This window comes from Symphalangus syndactylus, chromosome X (assembly GCF_028878055.3).
Source record: "Symphalangus syndactylus isolate Jambi chromosome X, NHGRI_mSymSyn1-v2.1_pri, whole genome shotgun sequence".
In the NCBI taxonomy this organism is placed as follows: domain Eukaryota; kingdom Metazoa; phylum Chordata; class Mammalia; order Primates; family Hylobatidae; genus Symphalangus; species Symphalangus syndactylus.
This window is the reverse complement of record NC_072447.2, coordinates 158,889,867-158,904,263: the sequence shown is the minus strand read 5'-3', so window position 1 is coordinate 158,904,263 and position 14,397 is coordinate 158,889,867.

Here is a 14,397-nt window from a genome sequence, read left to right as displayed (position 1 = left end):
TCTTTCTGTTCTGTGCATTCAACTAACAGATTTGAACCTTACTTTTGATTGAGCCGTTCTGAAACACTCTTTCCGTAGAAACTGCAATTGGACATTCTGAGCGCTAAGAGGCCTATATTGGGAAAAAGAATATCTACAAATAAAAACTACACAGAAGCATTCTGTGAAACTTCTTTCTGTTCTGTTCATTCTACTAAAAGAGTTGAACCTTAGTTTTGATTGAGCCGTTCTGAAACACTCTTTCTGTAGAAAATGCAGGTGGAGATTCGGAGCGCAAAGAGGGTAATAGTGGGAAAAGGAATATATTCAAATATAAACTACACAGTAGCATTCTGTGAAACTTCTTTCTGTTCTGTGCATTCAACTAACAGAGTTGAACCTTACTTTTGATTGAGCCGTTCTGAAACACTATTTCTGTAGAAACTGCAATTGGACATTCTAAGTGCTAAGAGGCCTACATTGGGAAAAAGTATATCTTCAAATAAAAACTACACAGATACATTCTCTGAAACTTATTTCTGATCTGTAAATTCAGTTAACAGAGGTAAACCATATTTTTGATTGAGCAGTTATGAAACACGCTTTTTGTAGAAAATGCAAGTGGACATTCGGAGCGCTAAGTTTGTAATAGAGGAAAAAGGAATATCTAAAATTAAAAACTACACAGAAGCATTCTCTGAAACCCCTTTCTGTTCTCCGCATTCAACTAACATAGTTGAGCCTTACTTTCGACGGAGCAGTTCTGAAACACTCTTTGTGTAGAAACTGCCAGTGGATATTCGGAGCGCTAAGTGGGTAATAGTCCAAAAAGGAGTATCTTCAACTAAATACTACACAGAAGCATTCTGTGAAACTTATTTCTGTTCTGTGCATTCAACTAAGAGAGTTGAACCTGACATTTGATTGAGGCGTTCTGAAACACTCTTTCTGTAGAAACTGCAATTGGACATTCTGAGCGCTAAGAGGCCTATATTGGGAATAATAATATCTTCAAATAAAAACTACACAGAAGCATTGTTTGAAACTTATTTTTGATATGTGCATTCAGCTAACAGAGTTAAACCATACTTTTGATTGCGCAGTTCAGAACACTCTTTCTGTAGAAAATGCAAGTGGACATTCGGAGCGCTAAGAGGGTAATAGTGGAAAAAGGAATATATTCAAATATAAACTACACAGAAGCATTCTGTGAAACTTCTTTCTGTTCTGTGCATTCAACTACCAGGGTTGAACCTTAATTTTGATTGAGCCGTTCTGAAACACTCTTTCTGTAGAAACTGCAATTGGACATTCTGAGCGCTAAGAGGCCTATATTGGGAAAAAGAATATCTACAAATAAAAACTACACAGAAGCATTCTGTGAAACTTCTTTCTGTTCTGTTCATTCAACTAAAAGAGTTGAACCTTAGTTTTGATTGAGCCGTTCTGAAACACTCTTTCTGTAGAAAATGCAAGTGGAGATTCGGAGCGCTAAGAGGGTAATAGTGGAAAAAGGAATGTCTTCAAATATAAACTACACAGAATCATTCTGTGAAACTTCTTTCTGCTCTGTGCATTCAGCTAACAGAGTTAAACCTTACTTTTGATTGAGCAGATCTGAACACTCTTTCTGTAGAAAATGAAACTGGACATTTGGAGCGCTAAGAGGGTAATAGTGGAAAAAGGAATATATTCAAATATAAAATACACAGAAGCATTCTGTGAAACTTTTTCTGATCTGAGCATTCAGCTAACAGAGTTAAACCATGCTTTTGATTGAGCAGTTTTGAAACACTCTGTCTGTAGGAAATGCAACTGGACATTCGTAGCGCTAAGTGGGTAATAGTGGAAAAAAGAATATGTTCAAATATAAACTACACAGAAGCATTGTATGAAACTTCTTTCTGTTCTGTGCAATCAACTAACAGAGTTGAACGTTACTTTTGATTGAGCCGTTCTGAAACACTCTTTCTGTAGAAACTGCAATTGGACATTCTGAGCGCTAAGAGGCCTATATTGGGAAAAATAATGTCTTCAAATAAAAACTACACAGAAGCATTTTGTGAAACTTATTTCTGATATGTGCATTCAGCTAACAGAGTTAAACCATACTTTTGATTGCGCAGTTCCGAACACTCTTTCTGTAGAAAATCCAAGTGTACATTCGGAGCGCTAAGAGGGTAATAGTGGAAAAAGGAATATATTCAAATATAAACTACACAGTAGCATTCTGTGAAACTTCTTTCTGTTCTGTGAATTCAACTAACAGAGTTGAACCTTACTTTTGATTAAGCCGTTCTGAAACACTCTTTCTGTAGAATCTGCAATTGGACATTCTAAGCGCTAAGAGGCCTACATTGGGAAAAAGAATATCTTCAAATAAAAACTACACAGATACATTCTCTGAAACTTATTTCTGATCTGTAAATTCAGTTAACAGAGCTAAACCATATTTTTGATTGAGCAGTTATGAAACACGCTTTTTGTAGAAAATGCAAGTGGACATTCGGAGCGCTAAGATTGTAATAGAGGAAAAAGGAATATCTCCAATTAAAAACTACAGAGAAGCATTCTCTGAAACCCCTTTCTGTTCTCCGCATTGAACTAACAGAGGTCAGCCTTACTTTCGAAGGAGCAGTTCTGAAACACTCTTTGTGTAGAAACTGCCAGTGGATATTCGGAGCGCTAAGTGGGTAATAGTCCAAAAAGGAGTATCTTCAACTAAATACTACACAGAAGCATTCTGTGAAACTTCTTTCTGTTCTGTGCATTCAACTAAGGGAGTTGAACCTGACATTTGATTGAGCCGTTCTGAAACACTCTTTCTGTAGAAACTGCAATTGGACATTCTGAGCGCTAAGAGTCCTATATTGGGAATAATAATATCTTCAAATAAAAACTACACAGAAGCATTGTTTGAAACTTATTTCTGATATGTGCATTCAGCTAACAGAGTTAAACCATACTTTTGATTGCGCAGTTCAGAACACATTTTCTGTAGAAAATGCAAGTGGACATTCGGAGCGCTAAGTGGGTAATAGTGGAAAAAGGAATATATTCAAATATAAACTACACAGAAGCATTCTGTGAAACTTCTTTCTGTTCTGTGCATTCAACTACCAGGGTTGAACCTTAATTTTGATTGAGCCTTTCTGAAACACTCTTTCTGTAGAAACTGCAATTGGACATTCTGAGCGCTAAGAGGCATATATTGGGAAAAAGAATATCTACAAATAAAAACTACACAGAAGCATTCTGTGAAACTTCTTTCTGTTCTGTTCATTTAAATAAAGGAGTTGAACTTTAGTTTTGATTGATCCGTTCTGAAACACTCTTTCTGTAGAAAATGCAGGTGGAGATTCGGAGCGCTAAGTGGGTAATAGTGGAAAAAGGAATGTCTTCAAATATAAACTACACAGAATCATTCTGTGAAACTTCTTTCTGATCTGTGCATTCAGCTAACAGAGTTAAACCATACTTTTGATTGAGCAGATCTGAACACTCTTTCTGTAGAAAATGCAACTGGACATTTGGAGCGCTAAGAGGGTAGTAGTGGAAAAAGGAATATATTCAAATATAAACTACACAGAAGCATTCTGTGAAACTTCTTTCTGATCTGAGCATTCAGCTAACAGAGTTAAACCATACTTTTGATTGAGCAGTTTTGAAACACTCTGTCTGTAGAAAATGCAACTGGACATTCGTAGCGCTAAGTGGGTAATAGTGGAAAAAAGAATATGTTCAAATATAAACTACACAGAAGCATTGTATGAAACTTCTTCCTGTTCTGTGCATTCAACTAACAGAGTTGAACCTTACTTTTGATTGAGCCGTTCTGAAACACTCTTTCTGTAGAAACTGCAATTGGTCATTCTGAGCGCTAAGAGGCCTATATTGGGAAAAATAATATCTTCAAATAAAAATTACACAGAAGCATTGTGTGAAACTTATTTCTAATATGTGCATTTAGCTAACAGAGTTAAACCATACTTTTGATTGCGCAGTTCCGAACATTCTTTCTGTAGAAAATCCAAGTGGACATTCGGAGCGCTAAGAGGGTAATAGTGGAAAAAGGAATATATTCAAATATAAACTACACAGTAGCATTCTGTGAAACTTCTTTCTGTTCTGTGAATTCAACTAAGAGAGTTGAACCTTACTTTTGATTGAGCCGTTATGAAACACTCTTTCCGTAGAAACTGCAATTGGACATTCTGAGCGCTAAGAGGCCTATATTGGGAAAAATAATATCTTCAAATAAAAACTACACAGAAGCATTGTGTGAAACTTATTTCTGATATGTGCATTCAGCTAACAGTGTTAAACCATAGTTTTGATTGCGCAGTTCCGAACACTCTTTCTGTAGAAAATGCAAGTGGACATTCGGAGCGCTAAGACGGTAATAGTGGAAAAAGGAATATATTCAAATATAAACTACACAGTAGCATTCTGTGAAACTTTTTTCTGTTCTGTGCATTCAACTAACAGAGTTGAACCTTACTTTTGATTGAGCCATTCTGAAACACTCTTTCTGTGGAAACTGCAATTGGACATTCTAAGCGCTAAGAGGCCTACATTGGGAAAAAGAATATCTTCAAATAAAAACTACACAGATACTTTCTCTGAAACTTATTTCTGATCTGTAAATTCAGTTAACAGAGCTAAACCATATTTTTGATTGAGCAGTTATGAAACACGCTTTTTGTAGAAAATGCAAGTGGACATTCGGAGCGCTAAGATTGTAATAGAGGAAAAAGGAATATCTCCAATTAAAAACTACACAGAAGCATTCTCTGAAACCCCTTTCTGTTCTCCGCATTCAACTAACAGAGTTGAGCCTTACTTTCGAAGGAGCAGTTCTGAAAAACTCTTTGTGTAGAAACTGCCAGTGGATATTCGGAGCGCTAAGTGGGTAATAGTCCAAAAAGGAGTATCTTCAACTAAATACTACACAGAAGCATTCTGTGAAACTTCTTTCTGTTCTGTGCATTCAACTAAGAGAGTTGAACCTGACATTTGATTGAGCCGTTCTGAAACACTCTTTCTGTAGAAACTGCAATTGGACCTTCTGAGCGCTAAGAGGCCTATATTGGGAATAAAAATATCTTCAAATAAAAACTACATAGAAGCATTGTTTGAAACTTATTTCTGATATGTGCATTCAGCTAACAGAGTTAAACCATACTTTTAATTGCGCAGTTCAGAACACTCTTTCTGTAGAAAATGCAAGTGGACATTTGGAGCGCTAAGAGGGTAATAGTGGAAAAAGGAATATATTCAAATATAAACTACACAGTAGCATTCTGTGAAACTTCTTTCTGTTCTGTGCATTCAACTAACAGAGTTGAACCTTACTTTTGATTGAGCCGTTCTGAAACACTTTCTGTAGAAACTGCAATTGGACATTCTAAGCGCTAAGAGGTCTACATTGGGAAAAAGAATATCTTCAAATAAAAACTACACAGATACATTCTCTGAATCTTATTTCTGATCTGTAAATTCAGTTAACAGAGCTAAACCGTATTTTTGATTGAGCAGTTATGAAACACGCTTTTTGTAGAAAATGCAATTGGACATTCGGAGCGCTAAGATTGTAATAGAGGAAAAAGGAATATCTCCAATTAAAAACTACACAGAAGCATTCTCTGAAACCACTTTCTGTTCTCCGCATTCAACTAACAGAGTTGAGCCTTACTTTCGAAGCAGCAGTTCTGAAACTCTCTTTGTGTAGAAACTGCCAGTGGATATTCGGAGCGCTAAGTGGGTAATAGTCCAAAAAGGAGTATCTTCAACTAAATACTACACAGAAGCATTCTGTGGAGCTTCTTTCTGTTCTGTGCATTCAACTAAGAGAGTTGAACCTGACATTTGATTGAGCCGTTCTGAAACACTCTTTCTGTAGAAACTGCAATTGGACATTCTCAGCGCTAAGAGGCCTATATTGGGAATAATAATATCTTCAAATGAAAACTACACAGAAGCATTGTTTGAAACTTATTTCTGATATGTGCATTCAGCTAACAGAGTTAAACCATACTTTTGATTGCGCAGTTCAGAACACTGTTTCTGTAGAAAATGCAAGTGGACTTTCGGAGCGCTAAGAGGGTAATAGTGGAAAAAGGAATATATTCAAATATAAACTACACAGAAGCATTCTGTGAAACTTCTTTCTGTTCTGTGCATTCAACTACCAGGGTTGAACCTTAATTTTGATTGAGCCGTTCTGAAACACTCTTTCTGTAGAAACTGCAATTGGACATTCTGAGCGCTAAGAGGCCTATATTGGGAAAAAGAATATCTACAAATAAAAACTACACAGAAGCATTCTGTGAAACTTCTTTCTGTTCTGTTCATTCAACTAAAAGAGTTGAAACTTAGTTTTGATTGAGCCGTTCTGAAACACTCTTTCTGTAGAAACTGCAATTGGACATTCTGAGCGCTAAGAGGCCTATATTGGGAATAAAAATATCTTCAAATAAAAACTACACAGAAGCATTGTATGAAACTTCTTTCTGTTCTGTGCATTCAACTAACAGAGTTGAACCTTACTTTTGATTGAGCCGTTCTGAAACACTCTTTCCGTAGAAACTGCAATTGGACATTCTGAGCGCTAAGAGGCCTATATTGGGAAAAAGAATATCTAAATAAAAACTACACAGAAGCATTCTGTGAAACTTCTTTCTGTTCTGTTCATTCTACTAAAAGTGTTGAACCTTAGTTTTGATTGAGCCGTTCTGAAACACTCTTTCTGTAGAAAATGCAAGTGGAGATTCGGAGCGCTAAGAGGGTAATAGTGGAAAAAGGAATATATTCAAATATAAACTACACAGTAGCATTCTGTGAAACTTCTTTCTGTTCTGTGCATTCAACTAACAGAGTTGAACCTTACTTTTGATTGAGCCGTTCTGAAACACTATTTCTGTAGAAACTGCAATTGGACATTCTAAGTGCTAAGAGGCCTACATTGGGAAAAAGTATATCTTCAACTAAAAACTACACAGATACATTCTCTGAAACTTATTTCTGATCTGTAAATTCAGTTAACAGAGCTAAACCATATTTTTGATTGAGCAGTTATGAAACACTCTTTTTGTAGAAAGTGCAAGTGGACATTCGGAGCGCTAAGTTTGTAATAGAGGAAAAAGGAATATCTAAAATTAAAAACTACACAGAAGCATTCTCTGAAACCCCTTTCTGTTCTCCGCATTCAACTAACATAGTTGAGCCTTACTTTCGAAGGAGCAGTTCTGAAACACTCTTTGTGTAGAAACTGCCAGTGGATATTCGGAGCGCTAAGTGGGTAATAGTCCAAAAAGGAGTATCTTCAACTAAATACTACACAGAAGCATTCTGTGAAACTTATTTCTGTTCTGTGCATTCAACTAAGAGAGTTGAACCTGACATTTGATTGAGGCGTTCTGAAACACTCTTTCTGTAGAAACTGCAATTGGACATTCTGAGCGCTAAGAGGCCTATATTGGGAATAATAATATCTTCAAATAAAAACTACACAGAAGCATTGTTTGAAACTTATTTTTGATATGTGCATTCAGCTAACAGAGTTAAACCATACTTTTGATTGCGCAGTTCAGAACACTCTTTCTGTAGAAAATGCAAGTGGACATTCGGAGCGCTAAGAGGGTAATAGTGGAAAAAGGAATATATTCAAATATAAACTACACAGAAGCATTCTGTGAAACTTCTTTCTGTTCTGTGCATTCAACTACCAGGGTTGAACCTTAATTTTGATTGAGCCGTTCTGAAACACTCTTTCTGTAGAAACTGCAATTGGACATTCTGAGCGCTAAGAGGCCTATATTGGGAAAAAGAATATCTACAAATAAAAACTACACAGAAGCATTCTGTGAAACTTCTTTCTGTTCTGTTCATTCAACTAAAAGAGTTGAACCTTAGTTTTGATTGAGCCGTTCTGAAACACTCTTTCTGTAGAAAATGCAAGTGGAGATTCGGAGCGCTAAGAGGGTAATAGTGGAAAATGGAATGTCTTCAAATATAAACTACACAGAATCATTCTGTGAAACTTCTTTCTGCTCTGTGCATTCAGCTAACAGAGTTAAACCATACTTTTGATTGAGCAGATCTGAACACTCTTTCTGTAGAAAATGCAACTGGACATTTGGAGCGCTAAGAGGGTAATAGTGGAAAAAGGAATATATTCAAATATAAAATACACAGAAGCATTCTGTGAAAATTTTTCTGATCTGAGCATTCAGCTAACAGAGTTAAACCATACTTTTGATTGAGCAGTTTTGAAACACTCTGTCTGTAGAAAATGCAACTGGACATTCGTAGCGCTAAGTGGGTAATAGTGGAAAAAAGAATATGTTCAAATATAAACTACACAGAAGCATTGTATGAAACTTCTTTCTGTTCTGTGCAATCAACTAACAGAGTTGAACGTTACTTTTGATTGAGCCGTTCTGAAACACTCTTTCTGTAGAAACTGCAATTGGACATTCTGAGCGCTAAGAGGCCTATATTGGGAAAAATAATGTCTTCAAATAAAAACTACACAGAAGCATTTTGTGAAACTTATTTCTGATATGTGCATTCAGCTAACAGAGTTAAACCATACTTTTGATTGCGCAGTTCCGAACACTCTTTCTGTAGAAAATCCAAGTGTACATTCGGAGCGCTAAGAGGGTAATAGTGGAAAAAGGAATATATTCAAATATAAACTACACAGTAGCATTCTGTGAAACTTCTTTCTGTTCTGTGAATTCAACTAACAGAGTTGAACCTTACTTTTGATTAAGCCGTTCTGAAACACTCTTTCTGTAGAATCTGCAATTGGACATTCTAAGCGCTAAGAGGCCTACATTGGGAAAAAGAATATCTTCAAATAAAAACTACACAGATACATTCTCTGAAACTTATTTCTGATCTGTAAATTCAGTTAACAGAGCTAAACCATATTTTTGATTGAGCAGTTATGAAACACGCTTTTTGTAGAAAATGCAAGTGGACATTCGGAGCGCTAAGATTGTAATAGAGGAAAAAGGAATATCTCCAATTAAAAACTACACAGAAGCATTCTCTGAAACCCCTTTCTGTTCTCCGCATTGAACTAACAGAGTTCAGCCTTACTTTCGAAGGAGCAGTTCTGAAACACTCTTTGTGTAGAAACTGCCAGTGGATATTCGGAGCGCTAAGTGGGTAATAGTCCAAAAAGGAGTATCTTCAACTAAATACTACACAGAAGCATTCAGTGAAACTTCTTCCTGTTCTGTGCATTCAACTAGCAGAGTTGAACCTTACTTTTGATTGAGCCGTTCTGAAACACTCTTTCTGTAGAAACTGCAATTGGTCATTCTGAGCGCTAAGAGGCCTATATTGGGAAAAATAATATCTTCAAATAAAAACTACACAGAAGCATTGTGTGAAACTTATTTCTAATATGTGCATTTAGCTAACAGAGTTAAACCATACTTTTGATTGCGCAGTTCCGAACATTCTTTCTGTAGAAAATCCAAGTGGACATTCGGAGCGCTAAGAGGGTAATAGTGGAAAAAGGAATATATTCAAATATAAACTACACAGTAGCATTCTGTGAAACTTCTTTCTGTTCTGTGAATTCAACTAACAGAGTTGAACCTTACTTTTGATTGAGCCGTTATGAAACACTCTTTCCGTAGAAACTGCAATTGGACATTCTGAGCGCTAAGAGGCCTATATTGGGAAAAATAATATCTTCAAATAAAAACTACACAGAAGCATTGTGTGAAACTTATTTCTGATATGTGCATTCAGCTAACAGTGTTAAACCATAGTTTTGATTGCGCAGTTCCCAACACTCTTTCTGTAGAAAATGCAAGTGGACATTCGGAGCGCTAAGACGGTAATAGTGGAAAAAGGAATATATTCAAATATAAACTACACAGTAGCATTCTGTGAAACTTCTTTCTGTTCTGTGCATTCAACTAACAGAGTTGAACCTTACTTTTGATTGAGCCATTCTGAAACACTCTTTCTGTGGAAACTGCAATTGGACATTCTAAGCGCTAAGAGGCCTACATTGGGAAAAAGAATATCTTCAAATAAAAACTACACAGATACTTTCTCTGAAACTTATTTCTGATCTGTAAATTCAGTTAACAGAGCTAAACCATATTTTTGATTGAGCAGTTATGAAACACGCTTTTTGTAGAAAATGCAAGTGGACATTCGGAGCGCTAAGATTGTAATAGAGGAAAAAGGAATATCTCCAATTAAAAACTACACAGAAGCATTCTCTGAAACCCCTTTCTGTTCTCCGCATTCAACTAACAGAGTTGAGCCTTACTTTCGAAGGAGCAGTTCTGAAACACTCTGTATGTAGAAACTGCCAGTGGATATTCGGAGCGCTAAGTGGGTAATAGTCCAAAAAGGAGTATCTTCAACTAAATACTACACAGAAGCATTCTGTGAAACTTCTTTCTGTTCTGTGCATTCAACTAAGAGAGTTGAACCTGACATTTGATTGAGCCGTTCTGAAACACTCTTTCTGTAGAAACTGCAATTGGACCTTCTGAGCGCTAAGAGGCCTATATTGGGAATAAAAATATCTTCAAATAAAAACTACACAGAAGCATTGTTTGAAACTTATTTCTGATATGTGCATTCAGCTAACAGAGTTAAACCATACTTTTAATTGCGCAGTTCAGAACACTTTTTCTGTAGAAAATGCAAGTGGACATTTGGAGCGCTAAGAGGGTAATAGTGGAAAAAGGAATATATTCAAATATAAACTACACAGAAGCATTCTGTGAAACTTCTTCCCGTTCTGTGCATTCAACTACCAGGGTTGAACCTTAATTTTGATTGAGCCGTTCTGAAACACTCTTTCTGTAGAAACTGCAATTGGACATTCTGAGCGCTAAGAGGCCTATATTGGGAAAATGAATATCTACAAATAAAAACTACACAGAAGCATTCTGTGAAACTTCTTTCTGTTCTGTTCATTCAACTAAAAGGGTTGAACCTTAGTTTTGATTGAGCCGTTCTGAAACACTCTTTCTGTAGAAAATGCAAGTGGAGATTCGGAGCGCTAAGAGGGTAATAGTGGAAAAAGGAATGTCTTCAAATATAAACTACACAGAATCATTCTGTAAAACTTCTTTCTGATCTGTGCATTCAGCTAAGAGAGTTAAACCATACTTTTGATTGAGCAGATCTGAACATTCTTTCTGTATAAAATGCAACTGGACATTTGGAGCGCTAAGAGGGTAGTAGTGGAAAATGGAATATATTCAAATATAAACTACACAGAAGCATTCTGTGAATCTTATTTCTGATCTGAATATTCAGCTAACAGAGTTAAACCATACTTTTGATTGAGCAGTTTTGAAACACTCTGTCTGTAGAAAATGCAACTGGACATTCGTAGCGCTAAGAGGGTAATAGTGGAAAAAAGAATATGTTCATATATAAACTACACAGAAGCATTGTATGAAACTACTTTCTGTTCTGTGCATTCAACTAACAGGGTTGAACCTTACTTTTAATTGAGCCGTTCTGAAACACTCTTTCTGTAGAAACTGCAATTGGTCATTCTGAGCGCTAAGAGGCCTATATTGGGAAAAATAATATCTTCAAATAAAAACTACACAGAAGCATTGTGTGAAACTTATTTCTAATATGTGCATTCAGCTAACAGAATTAAACCATACTTTTGATTGCGCAGTTCCGAACACTCTTTCTGTAGAAAATCCAAGTGGACATTCGGAGCGCTAAGAGGGTAATAGTGGAAAAAGGAATATATTCAAATATAAACTACACAGTAGCATTCTGTGAAACTTCTTTCTGTTCTGTGAATTCAACTAACAGATTTGAACCTTACTTTTGATTGAGCCGTTCTGAAACACTCTTTCCGTAGAAACTGCAATTGGACATTCTGAGCGCTAAGAGGCCTATATTGGGAAAAATAATATCTTCAAATAAAAACTACACAGAAGCATTGTGTGAAACTTATTTCTGATATGTGCATTCAACTAACAGAGTTAAAACATACTTTTGATTGCGCAGTTCCGAACACTCTTTCTGTAGAAAATGCAAGTGGACATTCGGAGCGCTAAGACGGTAATAGTGGAAAAAGGAATATATTCAAACATAAACTACACAGTAGCATTCTGTGAAACTTCTTTCTGTTCTGTGAATTCAACTAACAGAATTGAACCTTACTTTTGATTGAGCCGTTCTGAAACACTCTTTCTGTAGAATCTGCAATTGGACATTCTAAGCGCTAAGAGGCCTACATTGGGAAAAAGAATATCTTCAAATAAGAACTACACACATGCATTCTGTGAAACTTATTTCTTATCTGTAAATTCAGTTAACAGAGCTAAACCATATTTTTGATTGAGCAGTTATGAAACACTCTTTTTGTAGAAAATGCAAGTGGACATTCGGAGCGCTAAGATTGTAATAGAGGAAAAAGGAATATCTCCAATTAAAAACTACACAGAAGCATTCTCTGAAACCCTTTTCTGTTCTCCGCATTCAACTAACAGAGTTCAACCTTACATTCGAAGGAGCAGTTCTGAAACACTCTTTGTGTAGAAACTGCCAGTAGATATTCGGAGCGCTAAGAGGGTAATAGTCCAAAAAGGAGTATCTTCAACTAAATACTACACAGAAGCATTCTGTGAAACTTCTTTCTGTTCTGTGCATTCAACTAAGAGAGTTGAACCTGACATTTGATTGAGACGTTCTGAAACACTCTTTCTGTAGAAACTGCAATTGGACATTCTGAGCGCTAAGAGGCCTATATTGGGAATAATAATGTCTTCAAATAAAAACTATACAGAAGCATTGTTTGAAATTTATTTCTGATATGTGCATTCAGCTAACAGAGTTAAACCATACTTTTGATTGCGCAGTTCAGAACACTCTTTCTCTAGAAAATGCAAGTGGACATTCGGAGCGCTAAGAGGGTGATAGTGGAAAAAGGAATATATTCAAATATAAACTACACAGAAGCATTGTGTGAAACTACTTTCTGTTCTGTGCATTCAACTACCAGGGTTGAACCTTAATTTTGATTGAGCCGTTCTGAAACACTCTTTCTGTAGAAACTGCAATTGGACATTCTGAGCGCTAAGAGACCTATATTGGGAAAAAGAATATCTACAAATAAAAACTACACAGAAGCATTCTGTGAAACTTCTTTCTGTTCTGTTCATTCAACTAAAAGAGTTGAACCTTAGTTTTGATTGAGCCGTTCTGAAACACTCTTTCTGTAGAAAATGCAAGTGGAGTTTCGGAGCGCTAGGAGGGTAATAGTGGAAAAACGAATGTCTTCAAATATAAACTACACAGAATCATTCTGTGAAACTTCTTTCTGATCTGTGCATTCAGCTAACAGAGTGAAACCATACTTTTGATTGAGCAGATCTGAACATTCTTTCTGTAGAAAATGCAACTGGACATTTGGAGCGCTAAGAGGGTAGTAGTGGAAAATGGAATATATTCAAATATAAACTACACAGAAGCATTCTGTGAAACTTATTTCTGATCTGAACATTCAGCTAACAGAGTTAAACCATACTTTTGATTGAGCAGTTTTGAAACACTCTGTCTGTAGAAAATGCAACTGGACATTCGTAGCGCTAAGTGGGTAATAGTGGAAAAAAGAATATGTTCATATATAAACTACACAGAAGCATTGTGTGAAACTACTTTCTGTTCTGTGCATTCAACTAACAGAGTTGAACCTTACATTTGATTGAGCCGTTCTGAAACACTCTTTCTGTAGAAACTGCAATTGGACATTCTGAGCGCTAAGAGGCCTATATTGGGAAAAATAATATCTTCAAATAAAAACTACACAGAAGCATTGTGTGAAACTTATTTCTGATATGTGCATTCAGCTAACAGAGTTAAACCACACTTTTGATTGCGCAGTTCCGAACACTCTTTATGTAGAAAATCCAAGTGGACATTCGGAGCGCTAAGAGGGTAATAGTGGAAAAAGAATATATTCAAATATAAACTACACAGTAGCATTCTGTGAAACTTCTTTCTGTTCTGTGAATTCAACTAAGAGAGTTGAACCTTGCTTTTGATTGAGCCGTTCTGAAACACTCTCTCTGTAGAATCTGCAATTGGACATTCTAAGCGCTAAGAGGCCTACATTGGGAAAAAGAATATCTTCAAATAAAAACTACACAGATATATTCTCTGAAACTTATTTCTGATCTGTAAATTCAGTTAACAGAGCTAAACCATATTTTTGATTGAGCAGTTATGAAACACGCTTTTTGTAAAAAATGCAAGTGGACATTCGGAGCGCTAAGATTGTAATAGAGGAAAAAGGAATATCTCCAACTAAAAACTACACAGAAGCATTCTCTGAAACCCCTTTCTGTTCTCCGCATTCAACTAACAGAGTTGAGCCTTACTTTCGAAGGAGCAGTTCTG